This window comes from Gallus gallus, chromosome 7 (genome assembly GCF_016699485.2).
Source record: "Gallus gallus isolate bGalGal1 chromosome 7, bGalGal1.mat.broiler.GRCg7b, whole genome shotgun sequence".
Lineage (NCBI taxonomy): Eukaryota > Metazoa > Chordata > Aves > Galliformes > Phasianidae > Gallus > Gallus gallus.
Window position 1 is genome coordinate 3116039 of NC_052538.1, and position 14604 is coordinate 3130642.

At 48.7% G+C, this 14604-nt stretch overlaps 1 long non-coding RNA gene across 9 annotated transcripts in view; it reads left to right on the plus strand.

The window, feature by feature from the left end:
• LOC107053789 overlaps window positions 1-13897 on the plus strand; it is a 91983-nt gene extending 78086 nt beyond the window's left edge. For 4 of the 9 annotated variants that reach the window (XR_006939871.1, XR_006939875.1, XR_006939873.1 and 1 more), the window contains 4 exons: window positions 365-445; window positions 11771-11856; window positions 12239-12493; window positions 12578-12718. This is a non-coding gene — a long non-coding RNA (uncharacterized LOC107053789). Of the gene's footprint in view, window positions 1-364; window positions 446-10851; window positions 11004-11770; window positions 11857-12219; window positions 12494-12577; window positions 13148-13777 lie in introns of those variants that run through there. The other 5 variants (XR_006939879.1, XR_006939878.1, XR_006939872.1 and 2 more) reach the window with 5 other exon arrangements.
• The last annotated feature ends 707 nt before the right edge of the window (window positions 13898-14604 follow it).

Here is a 14604-nt window from a genome sequence, read left to right on the forward strand (position 1 = left end):
TATGATTTCAGTAGTGAAACACTGATAACTCCTTCCCATGTGCAGCTTCCCAGCTTTTGCGTTCTTCCTGCATGTGAAACTCCCTTGCTTCCTTAATTCAACCATGAGAATGCAATAAAAAACAGTATCTAAAGTAAGGATATATTATATTTGCTTCTGTTCTTCTACCTACAAAACCTATCGCTCTCACAGCAAGAAATTATATTGGTTTGACACAACTTGTTCTTGAGCAATCCGTAGTGGCTCCTATTGAAGCCCTGCTTTCTCCTACACATACAATACACTGTGTCCAACTGTTTATTTCATTTTTTTTCCTTCTTTTCTCAAGATTTCATGTTGATTCTTTGTCATTTTTTCCTTTCAGAGACGGAGCCCAAAGCAAGACCTGTGGATGTGAAGAAATGGGCTCTGAAAGCGCCTGTCCCGCACGTCCCTGCTGTTTGAGGTAGGGAAGGGAATGGTTTTGTGTAAGGGCCCAAGGCAGAGGCTCTCTGCTTGAGTCTGCCACATTGCCTGGGTGGCAGATTTCAGCTACCCAAGGCTCTTTGCAGAAGGTTTGCAGATAGGCCTTCCCTGTTCACGCAATACTCACCAGCGTTCTCCTTTTTTTCTGCACTCAAACTGTGAGTCAAGGACTGCCAGCTCAAGAGCTCAGAACTGACCCTGATTCTGAAATGTGATTTAGTTTCAAGTATAAACTTTACAGGCAGTTACAAAATGAAAGCTATCTGTTACAGAAAATTGTGCTGTTTTCTCTCTTTTCCTCAATTCCCTCTGCTGTAAAACGAGGTCAGGAATGTGATGAAGCTAACATCATTAATGGTTGCAAAGTGTTTTGAGATCCCTGAATGGAAGGGCTTATATAAGCAGGAAGGTCTTATTAGGATAATTATAATTGCCAGCGATAGTGGCACCGTATAGATCATTTAATGAATTATTTGGCTTTTCCTTTCTTTCCCTCTCTCCTCGGCTCCCCAAAGCAACATAAACAGACTGATTTTAATTGGCAACTTTCACTTCTAGCAAATGGATTTTTCACTGAAGTTCAAACGCAGCAGCAACATTTAGAAAATGCAAGTTGGTTTCAGATCAATTGGAGTTTGCAGAGCCACGGTAAAGAGGAAAGTCTTTACACTCTTTGAACTATAGAGGAGCATGCTCTGAACCTGCCTTTTAAATTATGAGCGCTTCTCTCTCCATTACCTTGCAGTGTGTTCACTGCAAGAGCTGCCTGTGCTCAGCTGTTGACAGATGCTTTTTGCTAATATGATGAAGGTGAGTTGATGACTTAAGTTGGTGACTAACATCATATAGCTAACGGTCTCTACGGGGCAAAAGAAATCCCCTTTGTAGCTTGATCTTCCACTGCCATGATCTACTCCCTCAGTATTGCCAGTGCTTTGCCTGCATTGATTTGGATGTTTGGTCTTCTAGAATTGACCTTGAGGTGGGATTAGGAAACCAGCCCTCGCTGTTTTATTAGGACTTAAAGGAATATTGGTAATCAGCCATTCTTTCCTCTAAGACAAAAGTCAGCTGCATTAACCACTCATGCTCATCCCCATGAATGAGAAGGGTCAACTTTATAAAAATGGCTTAAGAAAGCCATTAAGATTTAGGAAAATATGATCCCCTTGTTAGGTATTACTGTCTTGCAGCCAGTGATATCGATGCTTCAGTCAGTAGGGCCTGTTGTTGAGCCCTGAAAATTCTTTCTGATGTGCAGGGTGGACTCATCTGGAAATGGCAAAGGTTATGTCTGCCATAGGGCTGGTGGTGTCTTCTGTTCTTCCTTACTTCTCGTGGGTTCCTTAGGCCTGGTCACAGAGGTGGTTGATCTGTGCATTAAAACGCTATGCATTTAATTTGTATGACTGTCCTAGCAAGTAAGGAACCACAGCTTCTAACTGTGGTTTTTTGAGAGCAGCTGAAGTTTGCCATGCACTGTTCTGTTTGCCTCTGGGTAGATCACAGCAGGCTGGGTTATGATTTTAGAACCCAGGAGATGTCAGATGGGTAAATCCTGAATTATGCCTCAGTGTTTTCCTGAAGCAGAAAAATGGGCTGGTTTTCACCTGTCACCTTCCCACCCTGAGCACACGCGTGGTGGAGAGAGCAACGTAGCTGTAGTGCTGCTGCCAGTTATTCAGGACAAGTTTAAAACGTAAATCACGCTGTTACCCTTCCTAAGGATAATGCTGATGTTTACAGCCCCTGGAAGCCCTTAGATAAACGTGCTCTGTCTGTGTTGCCTGCCTTGAATCCAAAATGCTACAGCAGGAATCACATCCCATAGAAGACTATTAGCTATAGCCTTGCTATGGCAAGGTGGGATAGAGAGCCTTATAAGCATCTATAGCAGCAGTGTGTTTGGCATGGGGAGCATTTATTTGTGGGAGAATTTGCTAGCCATGGTGACAGCTTCCATTTTTTCCCAAGGAAAGGTTGTTTTTAAAGGCCTTTTCCTCCAGTTAAACCATACTGAAGGCGCAGTGACCAACCAGGGTTGGGAGAAAAGGTCGGTCATTTGAAATGGATGAAAGATTTTTGTGTTGGGCTGAATGGAGTGTTTTACCCAAAATGATGCTTGGAGGGTTTGTTGTTGATGATGAGTGGAAGGTTGCTTTGATGTGGGCTGGAGTGTATTGTCTTGTTTCAGCATTACAGACCGTTGCCTAATTCCAGAGAGACGTTGGCAGGGGAGACTCTGATAATTGTTTCTTAGCTCTGGGTGGTGAGGCTGAGGGGATTACAGCTCTCAGACTGGAATTCTTTCTGCAACTTTCCCATGCTTTGTGCATTTTGGCTAATCTTTGCCTCTTGGTCCCTCACGTTAACCTTCCTTCTTTAAATACATGCTCTAGCACTGCCTCTAATTAGTGCATCGTGCAGCAGCTTTTTGTCTTTCTCCTGCACGTTTATTCTTATTACTCCGTGTACAAACTGGTGAGACTCAGCTATAGCCAAGGAGAGGGACACATGGGTCAGAAGTGCTGCTGGGAGGGATAAGGTGCTGGGAAGGAGCTGTGGGAGCTCCCCACCGTCCTCGCTCATTGCAAGCAGCGAGAGCAGGAGGCAGCGTGCCATTCCGTACAGTCAGCCTGCTGTTATCCTGATCTAGCATGACAAATTGGTGTTCCCAGAGTGGCAGCAGAGTAATCAGACTGTGACAAATGGTTTACTTAGAGCAATTTGTTTTCATTTTACTGAAAATTTCCGCAGTCTTAACAAAAGGTTCTCCCTGCCTCCCCGCTCCCACCACCTCCTTTATGGCATTAGCATGATAGTGGGAGAGGGGCTTGGACCTGTGGAGATGGGAGCACAGCAGGTGATGGTTTGCCCAAGGAGGTTGTGGATGCCCCATTCCTGGAGGCATTCAAGGCCAGGCTGGATGTGGCTCTGGGCAGCCTGGTCTGGTGGTTGGCGACCCTGCACATAGCAGGGGGTTGGAATGAGATGAGCATTGTGGTTTTTTTCAACCCAGGCCATTCTATGATTCTGTGGTTTTGGGCACCCCAAGGCATCTGGGGCTGGAAGTGATGCAGGGATGCAGCTCCCCAGCAGGTTGCTGCAGGGCTGTGCTTGGGCTTTTGTCTGCCTGTCTTATAGCAGCTGATCTACCTCTCACTTTCAGCAGGTTTGTTCCTGGTAGATATAATGTGTGTGTGAGCACGTCTTGCTGAGGGTCCAAAAGGGCACTGGTGCTTCCAACTAGCCTCAGTCTTGGAGACTTCCCTGCCTTCCCTCCCCAGCTCTCAGCCCATTCTTGCATGGGGCTTTTCATTGGCATTACACGGTTACAGCTCAGCTGGGTTCATGTGCATATCTTTCCTGACAGAGGTAGAAATGGGTGAAGCCTGCCCTGCTCAGGGAGGTGATTGCCTCCAGCAGAGAAAGGAGATGGACTGGAACCAGGTACTCTGTGTGGTGGGGAAGGAGGGCAGGGAAGGGTTAAGGATGCGACAGGGGACCCTGCAGCAGTGCTGGACATTAAACGTGGCTGTCCATTATTAGGATGGCTGTCAAGGCTGCCCACTCAATGCTCTTCTCTGGGGTCACGTATCAGGGTGGGCTTGGTACCGCACCTGGCTGGCAGACCAGTGCCATCCAGCTCTGTTTGGGTTCTGGCTTCTTTCCTGCCTGGTCTTTTCCAGAAATGCATCGCTGCCCAGGGCAGAGTACCTGTGGGTCAGCAGATGGGATGTGTGTTGCTGCATACCTTTAGAAGCAACACCAGAACCCCCCAGATAATGATCTGGGGCACGCTGGAGCGCAAGCCTTTCTTCAAGACAAGCAGTGGGCCTGGCGTACTGCGGGTTACAATGATGGAGCCAGGGATTTTCTTCACTGTGCTGCCTGTGGTTCCTGCTGTCCTGGTCACACTGACCAGTATGATGCAGTGGCTGCTGAGTCCCCTGCCCAGCCACCAGCAACAGCCCCAAGAGCTGGCTGCAGCCAGCCCAGCCCCATGCCTGTGCCTTGTCACAGCTGTGGTCGTGCCTGGGAGGAGTGCAGTGCAGGACCCTTGGGGTCCTGGCAGCGTAAGGGCTTCCCTTGAATGAAATTCCTGTTGTGCTGGCAGCGTAGCTTTTGCAGAAACCCTTGGAAACTGCATAGCAGTGTGTAACTAACTGTTGCCTATGGGGACATGTCCCTGGCCTTGGATGGAACCAGCTTTCTGGTATTTGCTCGTAGAGCAAAATGACTTAAGTGAGGCCGTTATCACAACGTGGTTTTCATAATGTATTAGCAAACATAATAAAGCAATGGAAAATCACTAGCACAAATCAGACATCCATAAATAGGCTCAAATAGTATGTTTGACTCTCAATTGGAGTGAATAATTTATCAGCTGATTAAATCTGGTTGTTTTGCACAACCTGCCAGTAGTTTTCCGGTGCATGTTCTTACTGTCCATATATCTCCATTAGATTGACAGATCTGGGTGGTTCAGAATGGTAATAATCAGGGAAGTGCCACGCAATTAGTAAACAAAGCCAACTTGCAGCGCTGGGGCACCACTCTCAGGTAACTGAAGTCTGCATGTGAGCAGCTGTGCTTTGGTGCACTCTGCACTGCCATGTTGTCCAGCACCAGCAGGCCTGCAGCTGCATGTCCCCATGCCTTGGAGGCTGGTGCAGGATCCTGGGGCACTGGTCCTGCTCTGATGCCCCGTGGCACAACCAGAGCTGGCGTTGTGCCTTGCTGGTGGAGCTGAGTCGCACTCCTCCGGCATGGTGCTGTTGTGTTTCATCTGTGCAATCAGAGCGTGGTCACTGGGAAAGGGCGACGCTGGTGCTTAATTGCTTTGCTTTGCAAACAGGATAAGCGTACAGAAACGCGAATATAAATGCTCTCTGGATCTTTTTGGCTTGTTCTGCACTAAGGGAACGTGCCAAAGAGCTGTCATGAGCAGAGGAACGTGCCAGTTTCAGTGCTTAGCAAGGTAGTTCCCAGCTCTGACAGATTTGCAGTACTGGGTCAATACCTGTAGCAACTTTTCTGTGGGCAGATAGAAGTGCAACTATAGACTAAGCATGAAAATCACTGTATGTCAGCAAGCGTACGGCCTGCACAGCTTTGACGAGCCAAAAACTTGGCATTAGCATTGTTATTGTGTACTGGAAATATTTCCCATGCCTGTCTCATAGTGTTGGCAGGCCAGTGAAGAACCTAATTCCAAGGTTCGGGGTTCCTGTAGCAATCTCATCAGATCGAGGCCCACATTCTTGCCAAGGTGGTCCAACAAATAAGCACGTTATTGGGATCTGATTGGCAATTGCACACACCTTATAGACCGCAGTCAAGTGGACAGGTGGAAAAATAATCACCTGATCAAATTACAGGTAGTGAACCTTGGCCAAGAGGCTGGGATTCCCTGGCTGCAGGCACTGCCTTTGGCACTTCTGAGAATTCAGACTAAACGTGCCTGCTCTATATCCTTACTGGCTATCGGGCCTGATTTCTGCATGTCACTAGGACCCATAATAAGCTACATTTTATAGGAAGAAAATGCATTTTTTTTCTATATTATATTGCTGCTAAATTAGATCTCAGCCTACACTTGCAGAGGAGAGGGAAATCCCACGTAGCTCCTAGAGAGAGGCAGAGCTTTTTGGAAGGAAGGGTTTGGATACACCAGGAACAAAATGGCTTTTTTCACTCAGTGGCATTGTTGCTTACTTAGGAATTCAGAGTGGTTTCTCTAGCATTTCCTCCTGCTCTGGAGAACTGTGGGCACTCCTCAGCCCAGTCTGGGCTAAGCACAGCATGGCTCTGGGCTGGCAGGATGTGACACGTGTGGGTTATTACTCTGAGGCTGCAGCTGGGTCTTGCCTTCTGCCAGGAGAATTAGTTTAAAACTCAGCTTCCCTGGGTCAGGTCTTCACGGAAATCATCAAAATGCTGATCCAGAGCAGTTCTCTTCTGCCCTTTTCGGGTTTGTTTACCTTGCTTAGGCTTCTGATGAAGCTAGCACTAGTGCAATGTCTGTGTCTTGTTCTGACCGTGTGATGCAAGGACTCTTCCCAAATGGCTTCAGCTGAGTGTTGTGATCATCTCTTCCCCTCCCACGGGGATAAAGAAGAAATTATTCTTTACAACTAATGGGATGAAATAGTGCTGAGGAGCACGTGCCGAGTTTGTCTTGAAAGAAGGTCTCGGAGTTCAGGGCCAGGGTTCACAGACAGTGCTGTTTTCTGTGCATCGTTAAGTATCAATCTTGAGGCTGCACCTTGGTGTTGTTGCTTATGCATTGCTAGGATGACATTTGGCACCTCGAGTAGGAAAGACAAATTGCAGTCAGTGGCAGAGCTGCTGCTCGTTCATCAGTTAGTGATGAGCCAAGAGATGGGTGTCCAGCCCTTTGCGTGGTATCCTAAGGAAACAGGTAGGGTCGCATCCTTTACCTATCTGCATCAGCCCATGTGATGACTTAAGTGGGGTTAAGGCAATTTACCAGCTTTGTGCTTCAGAAGCATGTGTATTTCCTGGTCTGATAGCAGCGAGGTCAGAGCCTGGAAGAGTTATTCAGCTGTGAATATGCTCAGTGTACGTTCAGTGCTGATTCCCTGCAGGCTCCCGTGTGCTTGCACGCAGAGCTCACTGCTTGCTTATGGTCAGCCCAAGGACCCAGTGTGCCTTTCTGCATTTGTTTGCTGTGTGCTTTTCACTTCCAAGCCTAACGTAGCTGCTGGGGGGTTTACGTGGCCTCTCTGCTTACCCCAAAGAGGACCGTGAGCTTCTCAATCGTCAGTGTTTTATATAGCTGTAGTGGTAGCCATGTAGTCACTGAGTCTGCGAGTCTGCTGTGTGAGCCTTCATCTACTGGGGTGTCTGGGTGCAGGGGGGAGGCATTGGCTGCGTGTGCAGGCTGGGCTTTGTGTCTCCTGAAGACCTGAACGTGCCAAGCAGCACATCCAGAGGGCTGTAAGTAATGCTGGGAAATGCAGATGGATACCCATCTTCATTTCCTCCGAGGCAGGGAGGACCGGCCGTCTGAAATTTGGTCTGAAAGAAGGAAAACCTTCATTTTTACTCTTCATTACAAGAGAGCTAAAAGCAGCCCACACTGTCTCCAAAATGGGAAGCATGGCACTGCCAGTATTTCATTTCTTTTCTGGATGCTAGAAAATGACCTTCATAGCTCACTTGAGGCTTTGTCTCTTCAGAGTTATGGGCCATTCTCTTGTTAGTGGTAATAAACTGCATTACATTCCACTTCACACTGATGGGGTCTTTCTACATAAAGCCAGGGAACTTCAGAAAGAGAAAAGAAAAAGGAAAAAAAAAAAAAAAAGAAGGTCAGTGGGTTTCAAAATGTGCTTATTAAAAAGGATGCAGAAGGGAAAGAGCTCGTATCGCTTCTCAAATGATATGCGTTGTATTAATAAGCATTGTGTTTTAAACACTGTGATGCACACGCATCGTTTGGTGTGTTACCACACCATGCATAGTGAGGCTTCCCTGTGCCCATGGGAGGCAGAGGCAGTGTCCCATACTGCAGCCACCATCAAATGCAGGGCTCTGTTTTTAAATGGCCCTGCTTGGATAGCAGAGAGCAGGGCAGTGTGTGAGGTGCAAGCCCAAAACCTTGCTGATGTTGGTGCTGTGCCTTTAAATAACACCCAGAAGCCCCCTTATCTCCCCTCTGCACTTTTGGCCTCCTGACAGGCCTGTAATTAGTGCAGATTTTTTACATTCGTGGACAGATTGGAAATTTGGAGAGCACTTAATGAAAGAGGTCAGTTACCTTGACCAGGCTGAAATTGCAGTTAGAGGACATTGCTTGCTCCCAAGGCTGGCAGCAGGCAAACACATGAATATTAACGTGCTGCGGGCAGAAATGCAAGCCTTGTTGGTAATACGTGCAAGGCAAAGGCCTTGCATTCAGATAACACCAGCCCCATAGGTGAAAATCAGCTTTTGGGGACATGTTAGAGTTACTAAGGCAGCCCCTTGCATAGAAATACCTGTTGTGAGGAGCTGGGTTAGGACGTGACCCCAGGGCCCAGTGAAGTAGCACCCTGGGTCAAGCACCCTTCCTTATGCTTTGAGACAGGGGCAAACCACGTGTGTCTTTTATGATTGGGCCAGCATGTTGTACTGCTGTAAAGCTGTTGTGTTGACATCAGAGGGTGGTGGTGCCAAAGCCAGTTATTCCAATAGGTTTCTGCCTTGAGGAGCTAGTTTTGGTGGGGAACTAGGTGATGGCTTGGTCTCTTTCTGGATCTCTTAGGTACGCTTAATGCATAATGGGGGAAGAAGCAAGACCTGGTAATAGTTACACACTTAGAACTGAGTCTTATGATTGTGCCCACAAAGGTTCTTACACTGATGGGCAAAACAACACGTCCCGTGCTTGTAAAAAGAGAAAAGCAAAGGGTGCCTCTTAAACGTTTATTTTTACAATGTGTATGTAATGCTAAAAGTGATTATAGAGTGTCGCTCTTCACCTTAATTGTTTGGCAAATGTCACAGTGTAAAAGCAAATCCCTGTCTTGCACTTTCAGAATGCCATGACATTCTCGTGCTGCCGAGGAGCCCCGCGAGGTGCTCGGGAAGGGCCCTTCTCTGTGAGCATTTCATAAGGCTTTCCACACCAGAGCATCTTGGGTGGATGGTGACAGGACAAGGGGCAATGGTTTTAAACTGAGACAGGGGAGGTTTAGGTTGGATATGAGGAGGAAGTTTTTCACCCAGAGGGTGGTGACACACTGAACAGGTTGCCCAAGGAGGTTGTGAGGCCCCATCCCTGGAGGCATTCAAGGCCAGGCTGGATGTGGCTCTGGGCAGCCTGGTCTGGTGGTTGGCGACCCTGCACATAGCAGGGGGTTGGAACTCAATGAGCATTGTGGTCCTTTTCAACCCAGGCTGTTCTATGGTGTATGCTCAGAAGAGATGAGTGTTTAGCTCCAGACAGTGGATGTACGTCTGTGTGTGTGTGTGTGTGTGTGCTGCTACCATATGTTTTAAGCTGGCATAAGGCCAGGACCATATGTCTCTGTAGAGTCTGTATCCCCGCGTGAGTATGTAAAAAGCCAGGCTGTGTTCACGTTGTAGAAGCCAGCCCTGGACGTGAGCTGTTACGGGGACCTCTGATTTATACGACCTCCTCTCTTGGTGGCTCTTTGTGTGGGATCTCTGTGTGAGGCAAAGCCTGGAATTGGTGATGGATGGCTATGGAGGGCTGCAAGGACAGAGCTGTGCCTGTGATCCCCCAGCTGGCACAGGCTCCTGTGTGGCATTACAGGTGAGCAGCCACGCCAGGGGAGGCTCTAATTCGAGAGAGCCTGTACTTAGCAGCAGCGGTCCTGAGTCCTGCCAGGTCCTCTCCATCGACCCCTTTTGTCCCCTTCAAGTAAAAACGACTGGGAAGCCCTTGGTAGTGCAGGGAGAAGCCAAGGGAGGTATCCGGGGGTACCTGCTGGCCATGGCTAGCTCCTGCCTGACTGCAGCCTTGTCCCTGTGTGGGACCATGGCGAAGGGCAGAGAAGCAGTGATCCCAGAGGGGCTGAGAGAAGGGATTATGTATGGAGCCTGAAGTTCGGAGATCAACTCAGCCCCATAGGGGGGTGGGCAGTGTGTTGGTCGTGCATTGCTGCATGCTCACATCCAGAAATGACAGCCCCGTTCTCATCTGGTGTGAATCTTCCCCTTCCCCGTCCTCCTGTTTGCCTTTTTCTGTCTCCAAAGTAAATCACTAGGGGAGAGGGGAGAGGTACGTTCCTTTCCAGCATCACGCTGACCCCCTTTCTCCTCCCCACAAGCCTTGAAATTAATTAAATGATGTCACGCTTGATTTTATCTGATTTGGAAGCAATTCATCACCCTTTTGCTGGTTCTATTAGTCCAAGCGATCAGCACATTAATTCATTTGTGAGACTAAGCTCAAGGGTAATTACAGTGAGGAAGCTTAATGCCTAAACGTGTTAATGTCTGTAATCAGAACTATTTTCTCAGTGCAGAACAATTGTTAGACAATTACACTTGGATATGATTGCCCTGGTAGGCAACAGACGTGGTGTCAAGAGGGGAATGCCAGAAGCTTGTTTTCTAAGGGCTGTGTTATCAGCAAATCCATCTCTTTGCAGTCTCCCTTTAGCTGCATCCTGCACAGCTCGCCCCTTCCTCAGGTTTTGCATTATTAATTCAGTTGAAAAGTCATCCCTGTCTCTTTTTCAGACTGGGCAGTATGGGGCACAGAGGAAAATAAATGCCTTTTGCTTTTTTTTTTCCCTAACAGAAATGTCACAGGCTGTTGCTTCTGGTGCCCTTGTTTGTGTGTGGAGAGTTTAATAGGCTGCCCTTTGCCTCCCAGCAGACCCAGTTCTTTTCTGTTCCCTCACTCAGTGCTTTTCAGCCAAGAGACCATCTCGGACCAGATGAACTTTGGGATGGAGATTGTCCCTCCTCCATTCTTCTGGTGGACTCTTTATTGACCTTCCTGTGGGGAAGCATTCTATTAGGGGGGTCTTTGACCCACCCTCCAAGAAAAGCAGGAGGTGGGTGAGGGACCCATATGGGCACGGTGGGATGCACAAGCATAGCAAGGAGGCACTGGGCTGGTTGGTTCCCTCTTGCTCTGACTGAGCTGTCAGTGCATGGTGTGAACAGAAAGCTCCTGGTTTTGTATCAGGTGTCCTAGGCGTGTAGCAGCGAGCACGAGGACCTGGGGAAGGTTGGGGAACCCAACACCTGCAACACAGTGCTGCTGGCTCAGGGAAATTCAGCCCCATGGGACTGCTGATTTCCCCCCCCCTTACCCCCCCCTTCATCCCTTCCTCATGCTGGCGTGTGCCATTTGCAGGCAGGTGTCCTTCGGCCTCTGCCCTCCTGCTATGTTTCCCTCTCAACATGAGAATGCATGTGCTGCAGTCTCATGGAGCTGGAAGGTGTGTCTGGGCAGAGGGGGTGGCTGGGGAACCCAGAGGCCATTCCTCCTCCTGGGCAACCACAGTGACCTCTGCTGTCACCAAGCAAGTCTGAGCGCTTGTGCTCTGCTGCTGGGGAGAGGTTTTATTCCAGCTCACCCTGGAGGTCCTCTAATGTACTGAGCACTGTACCTTGCAGAAATTCTCATCTGTGGCAATGTCCCATACGCTGCTGGTCTTGAAAAATGCAGTTCTTGGTATTTGAAGAAAAGCCTCCAGCAGTGCTGGAATTTGACAGTGTCCTCAGAGGCCCCTCTGTTAGCCCTCAGCAGCAGCCTCAGCCTCCTGCCACAATCAAGGCAGGGGAGGAAATGAGTTTGCAATGATGTGTTTTGCAGACACGGTGAAGCCTGTGCTGGTGGCAGTCACAAGAAGAGCTGTCTGTGCTCAGGTGGCTTCCAGGGCTGTCTGTGCTCAGGGAAAGGTAAGAAATCTGTAGTTTCTGTTCTTAGTAGTGGTATAGAACAGCAATGTCCTGGACAAGCAGCAAGCACAGCCCCGGGGCTGCAGGGGCATCTCGTGCTACAGTGCAGCGTGTCACTTGTGTGGCCTGGAGATCAGGAGGTTGGGATGTATTTGGCAGCTCTGGCATCGGCTTGCTGGGGAAGCTCAGACACCTTTTACCTGCCCTCTATTTGCAATCCAAAGCCCTTTGGGTTCTAACCCTTACCCTAACCCTTATTCCTCAAAATTAGTCCCAAGATGCCATTTGAAACTACGATATTCAAATAATAGCTTCTAAAATATCTTCTCCTCCTCCTCCTTTTTTCTTTATTAACATCTATAGACTATTTCTAATGTGACAGGAAACATCCTCCATTGTTTCTCCCCTATATTTGACTGAAACGAAGCTGCCCGCCTGCACAGCGGTACCCACCTCTGAATAGTTTGCTATTCTGGGCCCTGTGCAATTTGGAGACTGACAACTTACCTTAACTGTTGGAGCACCAACCACTTCACAGAGCTCTCCCAGGCACTGCAGTCCCTGCTTCCTGCATGGAAAGCATCACCGATACCAAGCAGGTGGAGAGGGTGGCCTTTCATAGGATCATAGCCTTCAGGTAGGGCTGATTTGTCTCTATTTAGTGTTAAGCCATATTAAGCACACATTCATTAACTGCAGATCGTTTTCTTTTGCTTGACAGGACTCTGGGGTGCCACAACTCCTGTTTGAAACATATAATTGCTGTGGCATTCAGTGCAACTGACGACAGGGAAGCTCGAACCTGGCAACTGCTACCTTAAAAAGTAATAGAAGAAGGAAGCAAAAACCCCTGGGGAAGCTATGCATACATAGCAAAGGAGGAGCAATGGGCTTGCATTGGTAAACTGCTCCATAGGGCACCCATTCAGTGCTATAAAGAAGGCATCCAGGCTGTGTGTTTCCCAGCTCCTGCAGCGGTAGGATGGACCATGAGTGTGCATAGGAAGGTGCGTGAAGGCAGGCTATGCTTTCCTGGGCCAGTTCTCTCCCTCTGAGGCTGCTCCGTGCAGAGCCAGCAGTGTGTGCAGCACTGACCAACGTGGTATTTGAGAGCTTGAGATCTCACCGTCTACTTTCTCTTTCCAATTGCCCTCCCACTGTTGTTCTACAGCATGCGGTGCCTTCAGCCGTGGTTCAGCTGCCAAAGAAGGTGGGGGAGTGCTGTGCTCCCCAGCTCCATGCGGACCGGGAGAGAGGCAGAGAAACAGAGGAGGCAGGTGCTATTCTGCAGGTAATGAAAGCGATCAGCTGGCTGCCCATGCAGCACAGCCCTCCTGCCCTCCCCAGTCCTGCTCCCTGCCTTGCCAGGAGCGCACTTGGGTAGAAAGGTCTGAAAAATCAGGACAGCTTCTATTCTATGGGAACAAAAGGTTTCCTTTGTTGTAATTCCTCTGTTGGGCTCTGCACGAGGCCCTCGCATGGGGCCCTGCAGCACGTGCCCTGCATCATGGGGACAAAAGCAGATTACTGCAGGGATGCCTGAAAAGGAGCCATGACTTGTTCCCTTGTTGCTACAATCTTGTTTACAGGCTGAGCTTCGCAGGGAGCAATTCACACAGGTTTCTTTTGCATTATAATAGTAAAGATTTTTCTTGGTGGGAGAAAAAAAAGAGGAGAGAGGGTGAGGTGAGGATTTATCACAGAGCCTTGCCTGAAATGATTTAGGCTGTTAAGACCATTTATGCTGAAGGAAGTGATCAGTTTCTGCTTCCCAAACGTCGTCTCCCAGTGCCGTGGGCCTGATTCAGCAGGGCAGCTCCATGTGAAGAGAAACGAAGTTGATGAAGTATTAGGAGGAGATGACGGCAGCTAAAGGGGAGTTCAGTGGTTGTCCTTCACTTTTGTCTTCTGTCTTTTCAAGCTTAAGGCAGCAACTTCCAAAATTCTTCGTGAGCCAATCAGAGCACTGATGGAGGGAACACCTTCAGCCACTGCACCTTAACAGCCACCTCGAGTGGCCCTGTGCTGGGTTTTTAATCATATGATGGCTTTTAATTGATGCTTTCTGTAATAAACGAGGGGCTGCTGTGTTTTCACTGGGTTATTCACTTGCTTCTGTAGTAGCTTTCAGTTGCATGATGCACAAACGGAGTGCAGCCTTCAGAAGTGACCCGTGGGACTTGAGGGCTGATCCACCGCTACTGAAACGGTAGGACCAAATTCTGCTGCCTGCTGGATGCTGGGCCTCAAAGCAGGGGTGCAGAGAGGTGTAGAAAGCAGCAGTGCTCCCTGCTGAGCTCCGTGCATGGGGCTGCTGCTCATGGCTGGTGGGACAAAGCACTGCAGTGCAGACTGTGCTGCTGAACGCCAACATAGGCTGAGCACTGGGGGGGCTGCAGCTCCTTTGAGGGCAGGTAGAGGACTTCCATTTTATTTTACTTTCCTTTCCCCTTTCCCCTCCTTTCCTTTTTCCTTACCGTTTTCCTTTCCCCTCCTTTCCTTTCCCTTTCCCCTCCTGTCCTTTTTCCTTTCCTTTTTCCTTTCCCTTTCCCCTCCTGTCCTTTTTCCTTTTCTTTTTCCTTTTCTTTTCCCTTTCCTTTTTCCCTTCCCCTTTCCCCTCCTGTCCTTTTCCTTTTTCCTTTTCCTTTTCCCTTTCCTTTTTCCCTTCCCCTTCCCCTTTCCCCTTTCCACTCCTGTCCTTTTCCTTTTTCCCTTTCCTTTTTCCCTTTCCCTTTCCCCTCCTGTCCT